Source organism: Myotis myotis, unplaced genomic scaffold (genome assembly GCF_014108235.1).
Source record: "Myotis myotis isolate mMyoMyo1 unplaced genomic scaffold, mMyoMyo1.p scaffold_m19_p_1, whole genome shotgun sequence".
NCBI classification, from domain to species: Eukaryota; Metazoa; Chordata; class Mammalia; order Chiroptera; family Vespertilionidae; genus Myotis; species Myotis myotis.
Window position 1 is genome coordinate 186,673,068 of NW_023416313.1, and position 20,749 is coordinate 186,693,816.

A 20,749-nucleotide genomic window follows, 5' to 3' on the forward strand; every position below is an offset into this window, starting at 1 on the left:
AGATATAATCATTTAATTTTCTAGCTTTTAGAAGGTTGTGAACCTGTGGGTTCAATCACTGTTGGATTTTATTTACCAGAACCCAATCAGTTGATTGGATAAATTGTTGGTTTCTTTGCCAGTAACTAGAATTCTTGTGGCATTATTGCTTTTGAAAGGCTAAAACTTTTAAATGTCCAAGGTTCCTGCCAATCCATGTTAAAGAAAAAAAATACTCTGACACTTGTTAAAATGATAAGGAGGACTGTTGTAGAGAGCATTGCACTAAAGGAGAGAGATGGGACCCAACTCCAAATACAATAAACACAGTTGGGGATTAATAATTGACAAGTGGCGTGAGGGGCTCAGCAGATGAAAATCAAGGGTGGAAGGCTTGCAACACCAACTTAACAGGATTCTTGCCAAAGGCAGGTCAAAGACATAAACATCGAAGTTGGGGGATGAGGAACTTGATCCCAGCAAGGATGAGGGACAAGATCGGTGCCTAGTTGAGAAGAGGGCTCAGAGGAGTCTGTCTAGTTTGGTCAAGAAGAGAGTCTTCGTAATATGTACTAATCTGATTGTCCACTGCAGAGAGGAGATTGGGGGCTCTGGTTCAGTTCATCTGAGAAGGGGGAACGCCCTCTTCAGACTTGAGCTTGGGAGGCAATGCACACAGAGCTGCTATGCAAGGGCCCCTGACTTCCTCTCTCTGAAGGGATGGCTGTGAATGCAGGGGGTCGGCAGTTGGGCCCACAGAGCTTTTAGGCCTTCAGTCCATTGTGTCCACCTCCACTCAGTGCAGCCAAACAAAGAGGAAGAGTCACTTTTCATTACTTTAATGCATTAGAAATATTGGAAGTATATATATATTAATATCCTGAAATATATATATATATATCTCAATAGCGGTGGTGACTTCCCCTCTACTAGGGGGGATGAGGCCTGGCCATATGCAGGCCTTTGACAGTCTGATGGTGCTAGTATGATTTGAGGAAACCTAGACCTCGCTACATTTTTTTTTATTTTTGCTGTGTATTCTACATATTGAACTTTCCTCTTAAGGAACACATTTCTTCAGCTTAACAAACTTTTAGAATGCCAGCACACATGGGAAAAATAAAAAATATTAGTCACTTAAATGCCAGTATGAATTCATTTACAACATTGTTTTCCTCTCAGTTGAACTGAATTGCAGGGTTGGAGAGAAGGAGAGGGAGAGGAAAGGCCACATTCCAAGGAGGGCAGGCCAGGGTGTTACTCTGGACAGCATGAGGCACTAGCACCCTGGATGGACCTAGAAGAGGACCATCACCCAGAAGGAGAAGTAGGAGGATCTAAAGATAAATTTTGCCTACTCCGCAGCTGTGCCAGGGAGAGGCCCTGGAAGTGAGTATGAGTAATCCATAGATGTGCATGACCATGACCTGGCCCTTTCGTGTTTATTTTAAAGTACTAGCACATATTTCTCCAGGCCTGGCAACATTTCTTTTAGGTATTGTCAGTCCAATCATTCTTCTAGGGAAAAGTAAAAAGATTCCAATGCTGAAAAATATCTAACGAGCAGATTTTCTTTCTGTGACCCTACCTCATCCTCCTGCGTGTGCACACGCGCACACGCGCGCACACACACAATTATCTGTTTAGCGGATTTGTCATGATTTTATAATGATTCTAATTTGAGTGGATTGCACATACTTATTTATTAGACATATTTAAGTAGCAGATATTTGCAATATAGACTATATTGTTGAAGCTGGATACCTCTGATGAGAACTGGATATTTTATTTTATATATTTTTATTTTTTACCCACAAGAAGCCATAACTTTATTTTTTAAATATTTTTTATTGATTTTTCAGAGAGAGAGGAAGGGAGAGGGCAAGAAACATTTGTGTGAGAGCCATAACTTTATTAATGATAGAAATAGTACAGATTTCACACCAAGCTGCAGTTACTCTTTTGAAACATCAAAAAACAAAAACACAAACAAACCAAAACCATGGTTACAGTGTGAATTTCATAATACCATTCACAATATCATTACTGTTGGTCTTCAGGGCTTGGACTGACTTTGCTCTTGACACATTTCCTTGTGACATGAGCAATTCTATGTCCCTACCTACCATACCTGTTTCATCAACCTCTTCCTCTTCACTCTCTTCTTGTACCGTTGGAGTCTGTGTGTTTTCCTTGAATGTCTGAGACAGCTTCCTTCACCTTGAACTTTGAATTTCTCAGCAGCTGCTAGCAGGACTTGCTGAGATAAATCCTCAATATTGGCTTCCCCCAAAACTACGTAGGTATCTGAGGCTGGGCTCTTGTAGCCATCTGGTTTTGTGATGACGAAGATATTCTTAGATTTTCAGATAGTGACCCTAGTAACCCTTGTAACTTGTCTAAGACCAAGTTTGGACACAGCCTTCTGCGCCTTCTCTTCACTCCAGCTCTGTTTGGCTTTACTGACCAGTTCTTCATTGATTCCAGCGGCTGCCAGCTGGGCTTGTTGTGTGGTTTGCCTGAGCGGAATCTTGTTCCTCGAGCTCTGGTCCTGATTCATCACTGCCAGATTCTGTCCCAGGCCTTGTGTCCGCCTGGGGCTGTGGACGGTTTCTGTGACTTCAATGGGCATTTTATGTGGGGAACACAGAACCAAGATGGCCGCGTAATGAATATTTTAATAGTTCCATTCTTCCATTTTCAAGCATTAGAATGTTTTTTAAATTATTAAAGTTTGACATTTTGTCAAGCTCCTGTTTCTAACCAGAGTCATCTCTACTACACATTAGAGAAAGTAGCTTTAAATTTTGATTCAATGATCTCTAAAGTATCTTTTATTCACAAAGGAAAAGATGTGCCTAGATCATATCCAAAATGTATATCTCATTAATGCTTCAGTAATCCCATTAATTTGACCACACAAGCATTGACTATTAGTCCCATAAAAAGTACCACTGAGTCGGAACCTGTACTCCCTTAGTTCTGTGCTAAGCATTCTCCCTTATCTATTATAGAACCACTTATATCTCACTTCTTTGTTTTGGCACTGTTATAAGAGAGTTGACTTGTGACTCTAGAGTGCAAGGTATCACAAATCACTCTGGCCAATGCTTTTTCTCTTTAACAAATCATACTTGATTATTTTTAAGAAGTTAATGAGAGGCTATCTTGTGCTGTCATTAGGAGGCTGGGGTTTCTACTTTCCATTATCTTTCAGTCAGTACCTACTTTGTTGGGTTTTTTTTACTTATGTTATCCAACACTTCAGGCCCTCAAATCTAGTGACTACTTTCTCCTAGATTGTGAACAACCCTTAACACACTGCTAAAAGAAAAAAAGTACACGCCAAACAAACAAAAATATTTTTAACACAGAGTTGGGCATCTTGCTTGATTGGCTAATGTATATTTTATTTATTTACATTTTGGGGAATACATTTCTCCCTGTTTAGAATTATAGTTGACCCTAGAACAATGCAGGGGGAAGTGGGAAAGGGGAAGACCTCTGCACCTTTGAAAATCCACATACTCAGACTCCCAACCAAGGAAATGACCCTTGAACTACACAGTGGACCATGCAGTTCAAACCCGTGTTGTTCATGGGTCAAATGTATTTTTATTATTTGAGATAATCTCTGACTAAAATAATGGAATAGCTAATAAGTGTTTGAATATGGTAGAATGGAATGGAAAGCCCATTTAACCTTGGAATAAAATATTCCTGATAACATTTTTTCTTTTAAAGATTCCAATGTGATATCATAAGTGTATGCATATATCCAAACTCTTCAAATTACATGCCTTAAGTATGTGAATTTTTTTTTTTGTATATCAATTAGCCTTAATTGAGCTCTCCTTTATAAAGAAAAGAATAACTTTGTTTTTGTCAGGTAAAATGAGGCTCAGTCTTGCCTCCTCCCCCCCCCAAAAAAAATTTTTTTCCAATAAATGGAAAGAGATACCATCCTAATGGATTAGAAAGACTCGATATTGTTAAAATATTAGTTCTCCCCAAAGTAATGTGGAGGTCTTCCCAGAGGAGTGAGGGGTCCTAGCCCCATACCAGGCCCCCAAGTCAGGGTTTCAGTGTCAGGAAGAGAAGTCCCTATAACCTCTGGCTATAAAAACCAATGTAAATTGAGGCTGAGTGAGATGGAGGGATGCTGGAGTTCCAGGTAGTTCCTTTTAAAGGGCCTGCACATGGACTTTCTCTGACTCACTCCCTGCACCAGGGGCACAAGGGAAGGAACTGAATTGTCTGGCCTCAGGGCAAGAGCTAGACAAAAATACTGGCCAGTGTTCCTTTGATGAGCCTTGCCCCCACAGAGCCCAGAGGCAGAGACTCGGCCAAATCTGAGTCTCCATTAACCTGGCTCACCCTGTTTGCCCTACCCTGATGATTCCCTGAGACTCTACCCCACCAAACTAGTGGGCCCACCCCAGTGGCTTTTCTATATGCATGTCCTGTCTTTAGACTTTTCTAAAATCTCTAAAATAAGTAGCATCTGGCCTCAGCATGCCCTATACTTCTCGCTAAGTGGCCGCAGGCCCAGCACTAGCAGTAGCTGGCCGTAGTTCACAGCTTGGCTTCTCCTGGGCACCTCCAAGCTCAGCACAAGTAGCAGCCATCTGCAGATCACTTTGTAGCCAGGTGACCTTGGGCAGAACACAGGTGGCAGCTGACTTTGGTTTGCTCCTCCTGGGAGGCTCCAGAGCCAGTGCACCCTCTGGACAGCTTCAAGCCACGTCAAAGTACCACCCAACCACCTCCACAAGTGACAAACTTAAGGGGCGGACTCAACAGGCACCAGAGTCCCACCGAAGTAAGTCCTGCTCTGTGAGATGGGCCCCTGTACAGCTGATCCTCCATAGTGGTCGGAGCCAGTACTTACAGCTGATTGGCTTAGGGGTAGATCCCTCCCATTGACTTGCCAACAGCCATCAAGGCTCAGTGACAACAGTGGATGAGGGGGTGCACCTGGAGAGCCCAGCTTGGGTGATGGGGAGGCTGTGCCACTGGACCCTACAGGACACCTACTACATTAGGCTACTCTATTATGCCCTGAGACACAGCAGCTCTATCTAATACATAAAAACAAACACAGAGAGGCTGCCAAAATGAAGAGACCAAAAAAACCACCATGTTCCAAATGAAAGAACAAAGCAAAACTCCAGAAAAAGAACTAAACAAAATGGAGGCAAGCAATGCACTAGATGCAGAGTTCAAAACCCTGTTTATAAGGGTGCTCAATGACCTTGGGGGAAGAGTAGATGAACTTAGAGAGAACTTCAGTGACATAAAAAATGACATGGAAACTATAAAAAGAACCCGTCAGAAATGAAGGACACACTAACTGAAATGAAGAATAATTTACAGGGAATCAACAGTAGAGTAGATGAAGCCGAGAATCAAATCAGCAATTTGGAATATAAGGAAGCAAAAAACCCCCAATCAGAACAGCGAAAAGAAAAAAGAACCCAAACATGAAGATAATGTAAGGAACCTCTGGGGCAGCTTTAAGCATACCAGCATTGAAAACTTGTTTGACCAAATAACAACAGAAAACTTCCCTACCCTGGTGAAGGGAGTAGACATACAAGTCCAGGAAGCACAGAGTTGGAAACAAGATGAACCCAAAGAGGCCCACACCAAGACACATCATAATTAAAATGCCAAAGGTTAAAGACAAAGAGAGAATCTGAAAAGCAGCAAGAGAAAAACATTAGTTACCTTCGAGGAAACTCCCATAAGACTGTCTGCTGACTTCTCAACAGAAGCTTTGTAGGCCAGAGGGATTGGCAAGAAATATTCAAAGTGATAAAATGCAAGGACCTACCACCAACATTACTCTAACCAGCAAATCTATCGTTTATTAGTAGAATCAAAGGACATATGAAAAGCTTCCCAGACAAGAAAAAGCTAAATAAGTTCATCACCAGCAAACCAGTATTACATAAAGTGTTAGAGGGTCTTCTTTAAGAAGGTGAAGAAAAAGTTCAAAAATATGAACAATAAAATGGCTATAAATACATACCCATTAACAAATGAATCTAAAGAAATAAAATAAATGAAGAAACAGAATAGAAACAAACTCATAGTTACAGAGAACATTTTGATGGTTGCCTGATGGGAGTGGGGATAGGAATGGGTGAAAAAGGTGAAGGGATAAAGAAGTACAAATTGGTTGTTATAAAATAGTCATGGGCTTTTAAAGTACACATAGGGAATATAGTCAGTAGTCTTAACAACTATGCATGGTGTCAGATGGATACAAGATTTTTCAGGATCACTTAGTTATATAATGTTTAATCACTGAGGTGTATGTCTGAAACTAATATAATATTGTATGTCCACCTCAATTGAAAAATGATTTAAATTAAAAAGAAAAAAGATACAAGCAACCTATGGCCTGGAAGAAGTGGCAAAATGTATATCTACTAGAGGACTTGTTTCCAGAATATATAAAGAACTTGGTAATTCAATAATAAAAACACCCCCACTTCCAAAAAGATGTACAAAAAGTCTTAAACTGACACTTTAAAGATATGTGAATGGTCAGCAATCAGGAAAAGATGCTCAACATCATTAGTCATCAGAGAAATGCATACTAAAACCACAATGAACTAGTACTATACACCCATTAGAATGGCTAAAATGACGAAGACTGAAATCAAATGTTGGTGAATCTGCAGGCAACTCTCATACATTGCTAGTGAAAATATAAAATAGTGCATCTAGTTTGGGAAAAGGTTTAGCAGTTTTTCATAAAAATCAAACATACACCTATTCTTTGGCTTAGAAATTCCACTCCTAAGAGAAATGAAACACATGTTCACAAAAAGGAATGTTCACAGTAGCTTTATTCATAATAGCTCCAGAATGGAAACATTCCAAATGTGCATCAGTAGGAAAATGGATAAACAAATTGTGGTGTATTCAGGCAAGGAATGAACCACTGATACATTCAACAACATTGGACAAACCTCAAAAACATGCTGAGCAAAAGCAGCCAAACACAAGAGGACATTGTGTGTGATTCCATTTATAGAAATTCTAGAAGAGGCAAAACAAATCTAAGGTGGAAAAAACCCAAAAAGACAGTCGCAGTGGTTGCCCATGGCAATGGGAGGAGTGCTGAGGAAGGCACGGGAGGCACTCTCTGGGGAGATGGAAATGTCTGACGCATAAGAGGACTGTGGATTTCATCCGTGCACCCATTTATCAAATTGTACAGCTGAAATCTGTGTTCATGTCGTGAATGTATAATTTGCCTCAAAAAACAGCACCAAAATAATTGAGTGAAGAGTAAATAGTGGTAAAGATGATGCAAGAATGACAAGATGTTAGTAATTGTTAAAATTGTGTGATGATACATGGGGATTCTATTCTATTTACTTTATGTATATTTGAATTCCTTCCAGAATAAAACATTTAAAAAAGCGAATTGATTGGAAGGATCATGGATTTTTCTCGTTGCTGTACTTCTCCTGGGCAACATTCAATTGTCCGTGTTAATGGGGCAGAATACAGTGGTTTAAAATCACAAGCTTTGGAGCCGTTTACTAGCTAGTTGGCTTTGAGAAAATTCCTTGATTTCTTGATAGTCCAGGTCCCTCATATGGCTTAAATGAGATGAAATGCATGTAAAGCTTTGCCACGGTCTTGCTCAATAAATGTCAGTTGTTGCCCAGCCAGTGTGGCTCAGTGGTTGAGTGTCATTCAATTCATGAACCAGGAGGTCACAGGTCCATTCCCTGTAGGGCAGAATGCCCAGATTGTGGGCTCAGTCTCCAGTAGGGGGCGTGCAGGAGGCAGCCATTGATGTTTCTATCTCTCTCTCCCTCTCCCTGCTTCTCTCTGAAATCAATGAGGAAAAAAAAAAAGATAAATGTCAGTTGTTATTAGTGGAGGGCAAGGCAAATGTGGCAGAGATCACTTTTTAAAAATTTATTATTTGGCTTTGAAAACAATCCTTTCCTGTTTAATTCAAATGCCATTGTCTCTGATATTTGGGGAACCATCATGATGGGGTCACACAGGGGAAGGTTTGGCTGAGAAGAAATCAGAAATGGATTCCTGCCCTTGCAGCGAACTCTTCTACTTAACATTTAACTTGAGAATTAACACCTAAGCTTTATTTCCACAAGACTTCATATTTATAACATAAAGCTCATAAACTGATAATGCATACAATCCCAAAATCAGGGGTTTTTTTTTTCTTTGTTTGCTTTTTAGAATTTGAATTCTTTTTTTTTTCTTCTTTCGAGAGCACCTGTCTCTGGAAGGTTTTGCTTGGGCCAATATTTAAATTGGCTCTGTTTTCTAACTTCAAAACAGCTAGTGGTAGGGAGAGAAAGCTAAGATTTTTGGACCTAAAAATAGCAAAATAAATAATCCCCAGCTGGCTAACAAAAAAACAAGTGTATAAGCGTGTTCAATCTCAGGCCTGGAGTGCAGTTGCCTCTGAGTTTCTTTCCTTAGCAACTTGCACTCCACGCTTTCACACTGTTCAAGGCTAACCATTTCCTTTATGGCTGGAATTCTTTTCCTTATTCATTCAAGAAATCCATTTTGACCACCCTCTCTGTATTCCCCTCCCCCCCCCCCCCCCCTTGCCAACACACACCAGAGGCGCTGGGGAGAAAGGATGAGCTTGCCGCCCACTTGGTTCTATGGCTGGGAGACAGACACTTAGTCAATAAAGAGTAACTCAGAGGGCTGTCAGGAAGGCCTCTCCCAGATGTCAGAGTGCGGACCTGTGAGATGAGAAGGAACTCCATTGGTCTCTTTCTTGCTTTACACAGTGTTGGATTTTGATGTCGTTTCTCTTTCAAAGTCCTAAATGGAATTTGCCAGATAGAACTACTTTGATGACTTACTTGTTGTGATCATCTTTCCAAATCCCCTCAGAGACGTTTCTCTGTGCACCACGATATATTTTGCTTTTGAAAAGCAGATGTAGGCACATCTGCTCAGGGTCGAAGTTCCCCGTGCACCCCTGAGATGTTTCAGAGATTCCCACGCCTCAGCAATCCTGCGATTTCTCTCCTGCTCCTCTGCCCCCCTCCCCACCCCGCCCCGCCACCTCCCCTGAGGCTGTGCCCAGTGCTCATGTCTGTTTCCAGTCCCTCGCCTTCCTCATCCTGAAATGTAAGGAGCATTTATCTTAAAAGCGGAAGTTGGCCCTCCCATGGCTCTTCCCCATGACCTCTGTTCTGCGAAGCTTCAGTGTGTCCCACTGCTTTATCTCGTGCTTCCGTAGCACCTTTTTTTGTTTCTTTCTCATCTTTGTTCCTCTGCTGCTTTTTAAAAACACAGGCATTTACACTAACGAAGGTTGTAGCTGACACTTCTTCACAGACGGCATCGTATTTTCCATGTTTCTTCGGGATGGTTTTTAATGGTTTGGCTTCCTCACATTTTAGTTTCCTTGTCTGTACTTCTGATATAGTTGACTAATTTTAGCCTCTTTTGAATAACTCAAATCCATACCACATTATTGCACACGATTTCTCTTCTTTAGTATCTTAATCAGTTTAAAAAAACCAAAACACTCTGGTTTAGGTTTTCACAAATATTTATTGAACCCTTACCATTTCCTCGTGTTGGGACTGGGTTTTTCTCGCTGACCCGGAACCTTGCTCCAGCCCTCCTGCGCACAAGCCCTCGCTCCGGGCTCCTCTCCCTCCTGCCCGCTGTGTCCCTGGGGTCAGGCATTTTCCCAGTTGCTGGCCCGCAGCTTCTCTGACTCACGAGCACTTATCACCTCCATCGCCCACTTGGCCATTAGTCATAAACTGCCCGGTGATGCGTATCAAACTTCTCATGTGATGCCTCCCATGTTTATAAGAGTCTTTTCATCTCTGGGCCCTATTATCACTTGATATAGTATTCTCTTCCTCTGGTGCTGAAATATTAGAATTTATTAAAAGGATAATAGCTCCTTGCTTTCTATTTCACCTTCAGCTTCAGGAGCCTACTTTGGTCTTAACTGTCAATCACGGAACCTGCCTCTGAGGAAGGGATGTGAACTGATAGATCTCTTGGAACAAAATGAGCCGACTGGCCTCCACTGATTTGTGACCTCATAGAGACAGGACTCAACCATTAGTTATTAAATACCCATCCTGTTTTTAAAAAGCGGTTGCTTAACAGATTGCAAAAGACTATGCTCGAGGCGTTTACAGAACACGGCTTCTTAGAGCAATTTCTCAGAATAGGAATCAAGGGCAAGGTTTAGAATCAAATCCGATAGGCTTAGAAATCATTTTTTTTAAACAGAGATCAGCATAATTTGATCTCAAGCAGTTCATTGTTCACTTGTGTTGCTTGCCTAAAACAACAACAACAACAATAAAAACCCCACAACTCCGGGAGTTCTATATCCCACAGATTGTCTTAACCCGTAAAGATGAAGGAAAACATCTGTCCAGTTGTCTCTGTAAAGATCTTCCTAAGAGGAATTCCGAGCATGTGAAAGGAGGCATGTTCACAGTATAGGCCTCTGTGTGTAGAGCGCCCTCAGGTCTGGGCCCTGCTTCGCAGGAACTTGGTTCCGGCTTCCTGTGAAGAATAACTAGCAGGCATTTACTCTTCATTATGTGGTTGCTTTCAACAACATTTATGAGAAAGCAAAAGGAAGTTTCTAAATTGCTGCCAGATGGCACGTACTTGGAGCACTGAAATGAAACCCAATCAGAAAGAAACATAACATTTAGAACAAGACAGGCCTCTCTCAAGAAGAAGCATTTCTAAACCTTCCATGAAGACACACCGACTGACGGCACAAACTTATTTATTGAGTTTGAGGTTTAGAAATAAAAGTCAAACCTGAGTGACCTGAGGGCCCTCAACAACTGCCTCCTATTTGCTGCCTATCCTCGGCTCCGTGACGTGTCTTCCCTGTTGAGGTTACTTTTGAAGAGTTAACTTCTCCCCGTGTTTGGTACAGACCAGCTGGTATTGTCACCCTCTGGTAAAATGATGGCTTTTCAAAACACAGTTGACCCTTGAATGACACAGGTTTGAACTGCATGGGTCTACTGATATGTGGATTTTCCCAATAAATACAATCGACCCTTCGGATCCCTGGGTTTCACATCTGCACATCCAGCCAATTGCAGGTCGAGAATTCTGGTTCCTTTTCCTTTGATTGAAGGCCGAATGTATTATTCCAAGAACCATGTTTTTCTTATTTTTTAACTACAGTTTACATTCAGTATTATTTTGTACTAGTTTTGGGTGTACAGCATAGTGGTGAGACACGCATATACTTACAGAGTGTTCCCCCCAATATATCCAATAGGCACTGTTTATTCAGGTCCTCTGCTCACTTTTTAATTGGAGTGTGTGTGTGTGTGTGTGTGAGAGTGTGTGTGTGTGTGTGTGTGTGTGTGTGTATGTGTGTGTGTGCGTGTGCGTGTTTTGAGTTGTATGAATTCTTTATACATTTTGGATATTAAACCCTTATAAGATGTATCTTCTCCCATTCAGTGGGTTTGTTTTTTGTTTTGTTTTGTTGATAGTTTCCTTTGCTGTACAAAAATGTTTTAAATGTATCTAGTCCCATTTGTTTCTTTTGCCAGAGGAGATATATCAGAAAAAATTTTGCTAAAAGAAATGTCAAAGACTTTACTGCCTGTGTTTTCTTTTTTTTTTAGAAGTGATTTTATTCCTCTTGCTTGGTATTTTTTAAAAAAAAATATTTTATTGATTTTTTTACAGAGAGGAAGGGAGAGGGATAGAGAGTTAGAAACATCGATGAGAGAGAAACATCGATCAGCTGCCTCCTGCACACCCCCTATTGGGAATGTGCCCGCAACCAAGGTACATGCCCTTGGACCGGAATCGAACCTGGGACCCTTCAGTCCGCAGGCCGACGCTCTATCCACTGAGCCAAACCGGTTAGGGCTGCCTATGTTTTCTTATAGAAATTTTATGGTTTTGAGTTTTACACTTAGGCCTTTAATCCATTTTGAGTTCATTTTTATGGTGTAAGAAGGTGGTCTAGTTTCTTTTTTTCTTTTGCATGTATCTGTTCAATTTTCCCAGCATCACTTATTAAAGAGACTGTCTTTACCATATTGTATGTTCTTGCCTCCTTTGTCATTTATTAATTGACCATATAGGCGTGGGTTTATTTCTGAGTTCTCCATTCTGTTACATTGATCTATGTGTCTGTTTTTATGCTATTACCATGCTGTTTTGATTACCATATATCCGTATAGTTTGATATTAGGAAACGTGATACCTCCAAATTTGTTCTTCTTTCTGAAGATTGCTATGGCTATTTGGGGCCTTCTGTGGTTCCATATAAAGTTTTGGATTATTCTAGTTCTAGAAAAATGCCATTGGTATTTTAATAGGAATTGCATTGAATCTATAGATTGCTTTGGGCAGTATGGTCATTTTAATAATGTTAATTCTTCCTATTCATGAACATGGTATTTGCTTTTATTTATTTGTATCTTCTTCAATTTATTTCTTCAGTATCTTATAATTTTCGAAGTAAAGGTCTTTCACCTCTTTGGTTAGATTTATTCCTAGGTATTTTTTTTAATGCAATTGTAAATGGGATTGTTTTCTTAGTTTTGCTTTCCAATAGCTCATTGTTGGTATGTAAGAATGCAACCAATTTCTGAATATTTGTTTTGTATCCTAATACTATACTGAATTCATCTCTCAGTTCCAGTAGTGACAATTTTACTTCTTCGTTTCCAATTTAGATGCATTTTATTTCTTCTTCTTGTGTGATTGCTGTGGCTAGGACTTCCTGAAAATACTGTTTTTAATTTGTGGTTGATTGAATCCATGGATGCAGAGGGCTGACTGTATGCATTGATTTATGCCATTTATATAAGGGACTTGAGCATCCTCAGATTTTTGCATCCTTGACATGGTGGGGGTGGGGGTGTCCTGGAACCAATCCTGAGGGATGAGTGGTAGGTAAGTGTTTTGGGAGTGAAAGTTATATGTGTATTTTCAGCTGCACAGATGGTTGGTATCCCTAACCCCCACGTTGTTCCAGGTCAACTGTATACTACATCTAGTTTAATCCATGATATTTTGTATCTTTTTCATTCTCACTGAACCTGCATTGAACTACAGTAAATGGTACATTTAAAAGAAAAAAATGTATTGCTTTACTGTAGACACTCCTGACTCTGGTACTTTCTGTATGAACCAGAAACATTTTAAAAACAAACCAAAATAGACTCTGGGTATTTTCGAGATTGTCCTGCTGTATAGCAGTGGTCTTTATCTACTTTTCTCATCCTGTTGACTTTGTGCTCATATATTTATAAAGCACTTTCAAATTGTGAAAACCTAACTTCTTGAGAATCCACATCTTGTTCAGAATTCCTACCTCATGAAGTCAGCATCTACATATAGAAGGCTGGGTCTAAAGTACAGGGACATCTTTGATACTCATCCAGACAGCAAGAGTAGGTGTCAAGTAAGTTCCTTGATTCCCCTCCAATGACTTGGAAGGTTTAATAAGATTTGGGTTGACATCTTCACAGCCGCTTATGGGTAATAACACTGTGATTTCTATTCTTGAGCTAAAAGTTGATTTTCTAATTGAGCTGATCTGTTCACCTTCTCTTGTTCAGTCCCTCTTGTGACTGATGCACGTTTACAGAATAAAAGGTGCAGCCTGTGAACATGAAACAGGGCAAAGCCAGCTGGACCACGAGGACCTGAATGCCCGACCCTGGACTCATTAGCTCCATTCTTTTTTAAAAAAAATATATTTTATTGATTTTTTTACAGAGAGGAAGGGAGAGAGAGAGTTAGAAACATCGATGAGAGAGAAACATCGATCAGCTGCCTCCTGCACATCTCCTACTGGGGATATGCCCGCAACCCAGGTACATGCCCTTGACCGGAATCGAACCTGGGACCCTTCAGTCCGCAGGCCGATGCTCCATCCACTGAGCCAAACCAGTTTCGGCATTAGTTCCATTCTTAAACCAGGGCAGCCAAACAGTCAGTTCGTGACTTCACTTGGCAGCAGGGGCCAGGCTCATGTGCTGTTCTAGTCCAGACCCAGTAAAGTACGTTTAACAAAAGAGCAGAAGGGCAGCTGTCAGGAGCAAGCCTCGCTTCCTTTCATTAGGTCACAGTGACTGTGGGTGTCAGTTTCACACTGGACTTTCGAATCACCAACAATCTATCTTTTAGAAATGCAGCATTTACTCTCCAGGAGAAGAGAAAAATATTTGCCACTTCTGTTCTTTTTAATGTTTACAAATGTTACACATTTAAACACTTTATTTATACTACGTGTTCTGCAGCTAAATTTCGGGTTCAGCATTAGGTTGCAATTCATCCATTTTGGCTTTGTATTGGCATTTATTCACTGCTGCTGTTTCATCCCATTTACAAGTGTGTTATCATTGGTCCGTGCTGCTGTGATGGACATTTGTTTCCGGGTTTTGCTATTGTAAATGTGCATAGTCTTGTGCACGTTTTCTGGTATGCATGTACAGTTTCTTAAGGATATACACACACACACACACACATACACACACACACACACACACACACACACACCCCTAGGAGTGGAATTGCTGGGTTGCAAGATACATCTTGAATTTTACTAGATGAAGTCAAAGTGTTTCTGAAATTTTTAATTTATATTTCCACCAACATTAAGTATTCCAATGAGCCTGCATACTAGCAATACCTGATATTGTCAGACTGAAAAAAAAAATTTAATCTTCACCCAAGATATATTCACCTTATATATATATATTTTAAAAAAATTGATTTTTAGAGAGGGAGAGAAACATCGATGTGAGAAAGAAATATGGATTGGCTGCATCCCGTACATGCTCCAACTGGGAATCGGACTACACTTTTGGTGTATGACACTCCAACCAACTGAGTTAATCCAGCCAGGGCCAGACTGAAAATTTTACACACTAGGTGTGCAACTGTATTTTAATTGTATTTAAATTTTGTTTTGTTTTGTTTTTTTCTCCCATTTTCTATATACTAGTGAAGTTGAACAGTTTTCCATAGATTTTTTTTGTAGTAATGCCTTTTTAAAATTTATTTTATTTTATTGTTTAAAGTATTACAAATAGTAGTACATATGTCTCCTTTTTTTCCCCCTTGACCTTCCCCGGGCCTCCCCTACCCCCTGGCACATACCCTCACCCCCTCTCCCCCAGTGTCTTGTGTCCATTGGTTATGCTTATATGCATGCATATAAGTCCATCGGTTGATCTCTTACCCCCCACCACCACTACCACCAGCCTTCCCGCTGTAGCTTGACAGTCTGTTCGATGCTGCTCTGCCTCTGTATCTATTTTTGTTCATCAGTTTATAATGTTCTTTATTATCCATAAATGAGTAAGATCATATGGTATTTTTCTTTCACTGACTGGCTTATTTCACTTAGCATAATGCTCTCCAGTTCCATCCATGCTGTTGCAAATGGTAAGAATTCCTTCTTTTTTACAGCAGCATAGTATTCCATTGTGTAGATGTACCACAGTTTTCTAATCCACTCACCTGCTGATGGGCACTTAGGCTGTTTCCAAATCTTAGCAGTAAATTGTGCTGCTATGAACAGAGGGGTGCATATATCCTTTCTGATTGGTGTTTCTGATTTCTTGGGATATATTCCTAGAAGTGGAATCACTGGGTCAAATGGGAGTTCCATTTTTAGTTTTTTAAGGAAACTCCATACTGTTTTCCACAGTGGCTGCACCAGTCTGCATTCCCACCAGCAGTGGAGGAGGGTTCCTTTTTCTCTGCATCCTCTCCAGCACTTGTCAGTTTGTTGATTTGTTGACGATAGCCATTCTCACAGGTGTGAGGTGGTACCGCATTGTTGTTTTGATTTGCATATCTCGTATAATTAATGACTTTGAGCATGTTTTCATATGTTTTTCGGCCTTCTGTATGACCTCTTTCGAAAAGTGTCTATTTAAGTCCTTTGCCCATTTTTTGATTGGATTGTTTATCTTCCTTTTGTTAAGTTGTATGAGTTCCCTATAAATGTTGGAGATTAAACCCTTACTGAAGATAACATTGGCAAATATGTTCTCCCATGCAGTGGGCTTTCTTGTTGTTTTGTTGATGGTTTCTTTTGCTGTGCAGAGCTTTTTATTTTGATGTAGTCCCATTTGTTTATTTTCTCCTTACTTTCCATTGCCTTAGGAGCTGTATCATTAAATATATTGCTACAACATGTGTCTGCTATTTTGCTGCCTATGGTTTCTTCTTAGATTTTTATGGTTTCCCTCTTACGTTTAAGTCTTTTATCCATTTTGAGTTTATTTTTGTGCATGGTGTAAGTTGGTGATCTAGTTTCATTTTTTTTGCAAGTATCTGTCCAGTTTTCCCAACACCATTTATTGAAGAGACTGTCTTGACTCCATTGTATGGTCTTGCCTCCTTTGTCAAATATCAATTGAGCATAATGGCTTGTGTCGATTTCTGGGTTCTCTGTTTTGCTCCACTGGTCTATATGTCTGTTCTTGTGCCAGTACCAGGCAGTTTTGAGAACAATGGCTTTATAGTATAGCTTGATATCTGGTATTGTGATCCCTCCAACATTGTTCTTCTTTCTCATGATTGCTGCAGCTATTTGGGGTCTTTTTTTTTATTCCAGATGAATTTTTGGAACGTTTGTTCTAGAGCTGTGAAATATGCCGTTGGTAATTTAATGGGGATTGCATTGAATCTATAGATTGCTTTGGATAGTATGGACATTTTAATGATGTTGATTCTACCAATCCATGAACATGGTATATTCTTCCATTTGTTCATGTCTTCCTCTATCTCTTTTTTCAGCGTACTGAAATTTTCCGAGTACAGATAGGTCCTTTATCTCCTTGGTTAAGTTTATTCCTAGGTATCTTAATTTTTTTGTTGCAATGGTAGATGGGATTGCTTTTTTAATTTCTCTTTCTGTGAGTTCATTATTGGTGTATAGAAAAGCCATAGACTTCTGGGTGTTAATTTTGTATCCTGCTACATTGCTGAATTCATTTATTAAGTCTAGTAGTTTTTTGATGGAGTCTTTGGGGTTTTCTATGTACAATATCATGTCACCTGTGAATAAGGACAGTTTTACTTCTTCTTTTCCAATTTGGATGCCTTTATTTCTTCTTCTTGTCTGATCACAATGTCTAGTACTTCCAGTACTATGTTGAACAGGAGTGGTGAGAGTGGGCATCCCTGACTTGTTCCTGTTCTTAGGGGAAATGGTGTTAGTTTTTGCCCATTGAGTATGATGTTGGCTGTGGGCTTGTCATATATGGCTTTTATTATGTTGAGGTTATCCTTCTATTCCCACCTTGCTGAGAGTTTTTATCAAGAAAGGGTGTTGGATTTTATCAAATGCTTTTTCTGTATCAGTGGACATGACTATGTGTTTTTTTTCTTTCAATTTGTTTATGATGTATCACATTTATTGATTTGCAGATATTGTACCATCTTTGCATCCTGGGATAAATCTTACTTGGTCATGGTGTATGATCTTTCTGATGTAATGCTGGATCTGATTTGCTAGAATTTTTTTGAGAATTTTGGCTTCTATGTTCATGAGGGATATTGGCCTATAATTCTCTTTCTTTGGGTTGTCTTTATCTGGTTTTGGGATTAGGGTAATGCTGACTTCGTAGAAAGAACTTGGAAGTGCTCCTTCCTCTTGAATTTTTTTGAATAGTCTGAGGAATATAGGTTTTATTTCTTCTTTGAATGTTTGATAAAACTTCCCTATGAAGCCGTCTGGTCCCGGGCTTTTGTTTGTTGGAAGTTTTTTGATTACTGCTTCAATTACCTCCATAGTTATTGGCCTATTCAGATTTTTTTGATTCCTCCTGGTTGAGTTTTGGAAGGTCGTATTTTTTTTTAGGAATATGCCATTTCTTCTAGATTGACAAGTTTGTTGTAGTAGAGTTGCTCATAGCATTTTTTGTTATGATTCTTCGTATTTCTGTGGGGTCTGTTGTTATTTCACCTCTTTCATTTCTGATTTTGTTTATTTAGGTCCTCTCTCTTTGCTTCTTGGTGAGTCTGGCTAGAGGTTCATCAATCTTGTTTATCCTTTCAAAGAACCAGCTCTTAGTTTCATTGATCTTTTGTATTGTTTCCATAGATTTTTGTGGCCATTAAGTTTTCCTCTTTTGTGAAGTTCCCATTCCAGTACTTCATTTTGTCCATTTTTCTTTTGGCCTGATCATGTGTGTGTTTATATTCTAGATGTTAATCCTTTGTCCATTATGGATTGCAAATATGTTTTCCCAATTTGAATTGCCTTTTTATACTTTATAGTCTATAGTTCTCATTTATATGTTTTGTGCCTTAATACACAAAATCTTTCCTCAATGTCATATAAATGCTCTCCTATGTCATCTTATAAAAGTTTTATTTTTATTTTTCTCATTGAAGTCTTTAATCATTTGGAATTGGTGGTCCAAATTCCTCTGTTTCATAAAGATAACCGCCGGTACCATTCATTGGAAGCCCTTCTGTTTCATCTGACTTGCAAGGCTGGCTCTCAGAAATGAAGTTTCCATCCGGGTACATGTTTGGACTCTGGCTACTTTATTTATCTCTGTTTCAACATCACACTTTAATATAGTTTTATACTAATTTCTTACTATCTGCTAAAGCTACACCCCCACCTATTGTTCCTTAGGAGTGTTTGGCTATGGTTGGCTGTTTGCTGTCTAGAATAGAAGAAACGTTGTTTTCCAAATGTTCCTTCTCAGAGCTAATTGAATTTATCATTAGGTAAGGAAGATAGAAACAAGATTTAGATAAACAGGATTTGATCAGTAAACCTGAGAGTTAATATGTTTACTTGATTTTTACTTGATCATAAAGGTTACATTTAGATTTGAGAATTTATGCTCATGAAGTGTTTCCTTCTTCATCGTGCAATATCTACAAAGCATATTAATACAGATATGTTCAACCCATTTTGCTATTTTTATCACAAATTTAATTAACATTGAACTTGGACCATTTCCCTGAGCAGAAATGCAGATAATGCCTGACCAATGGAGCCACATGAGACTATAATTAGATCTCATGAAATAATGGTCTCAAATTATTTTAAGTGCTTGTAATTTTTAGTATATGCAGGCTCATGCAAAAATATCAAAAGGGAAACTCAATAGGGGTATGTGTGTGCTGGTAACTGTTTACTAAGGAAACAGAATTTTAGTGTACACATTCCGCCTGGGAAAGTCTGAATTGTTTATTAAATAAAGCAGAGAAAGCAAGGAGTCAGCACATGGGAAACAAGGTCGCCAGATAAGGCTTTTTTTTGCTATTCAGTTTCCTGTTCTGGGTTGCTCTGTGATCCACTCTGAGAATTTCACTCCTCTTACCCAGACTTAAAATTTCCCATTTCCTGTCACTCTCTGCACTCCCTCCCCCATTCTTGAGCTGTCAAACCAAATCAGTTCAAACAGACATGCAGTTAATTTGTTGGAGAGCACAGAGCTTCAGTAAACAGCCTCTTCCTGGATGCTACTCTGCATAGATGCCGGGACTCTCTCAGCAGAGCAAGGCTGTCCAGTATGTTAGGTCTGCACTCATGGGTGTGTGTGTGTGTGGGGGGAGGGGGGGGGTTGGGAGGGGGGAGTTAATGTCTCTAGGTCCCTGACTTCTGAAGTTCAAGGTTGTGCAAAAAATAATTTGTAGCAAGTTAAGATTACTGATTAACTACACTGCGGCTTCCAGGTGTCTAGCCTGCTGATTTAAGCGAAAGAGAGGCCAGGGAAGGTCGGTCGGTCCACATGACACTGAGTCACACGCAGCAGCATCCTGACACTGCATCTCTGGAGGCCCAGCCAGTGCTCTTTCCAGGGACTGACGTTGCCTCTGTAGAGACCACCACAGTAGGATTCCTCAGGGTTCATTCAAAATTTAAACAAAATAAAAAACAATTTTTTGCCAAAACCGGTTTGGCTCAGTGGATAGAGCGTCGGCCTGCGGACTGAAGGGTCCCGGGTTCGATTCCAGTCAAGGGCATGTACCTGGGTTGCGGGCACATCCCCAGTAGGAGATGTGCTGGAGGCAGCTGATCGATGTTTCTCTCTCATCGATGTTTCTAGCTCTCTATCTCTCTCCCTTCCTCTCTGTAAAAAATCAATAAAATATATTTAAAAAATAAACAAAAAAACAAACAATTTTTTAAATTTGTTTTTCAATTACAGTTGACATACAATATTACAGGGTGGGCAAAAGTAGGCTACAGTTGCAAGTACAAAAAAATAGTTTATTCTTGTATTACTATTTATTAATTATTGTGTTGTTTTCCATACGAACAGCTGTAAACCTACTCTTGCCCCATTGATATTAGTTTTAGGTGCATAGCATATTGATTAGACATTTACATACTTTACAAAGTGTTCACCTTGATCTGCCAGCATAGTTAGTATATGATTGGATAACTGCATTCCCTCTGCTGTACTTTATATCCCCGTCTATTTTTTTAAATGTTTTTATCAATTTCAGAGAGGAAAGGAGAGGGAGAGATAGAAACACCAATGATGAGAATCATCTATCAGCTGGCTCCTGCATGGCCCCTACTGGGAATCGAGTCCGCAACCCTGGGCATGTGCTTGCTCTGACTGGGAATCAATCCTGGTTCATGGGTAAATGCTTAACCACTGAGCCACACTGGTCCTGGCCCCATGACTATTTTATAACTGACAATTTGTACTTCTTAATCCCTCCACCTTTTCCACCACCACCCCGTCACCCTCCCATCGATATTAGTTTTAGGTGCATAGCA

At 39.8% G+C, this 20,749-nt stretch overlaps 1 pseudogene; it reads right to left on the reverse strand.

Annotated features, from left to right (window-relative positions):
* Positions 1-1,985: 1,985 nt before the first annotated feature.
* LOC118678337 lies at positions 1,986-13,398 on the reverse strand (annotated as a pseudogene).
* Positions 13,399-20,749: the final 7,351 nt, after the last annotated feature.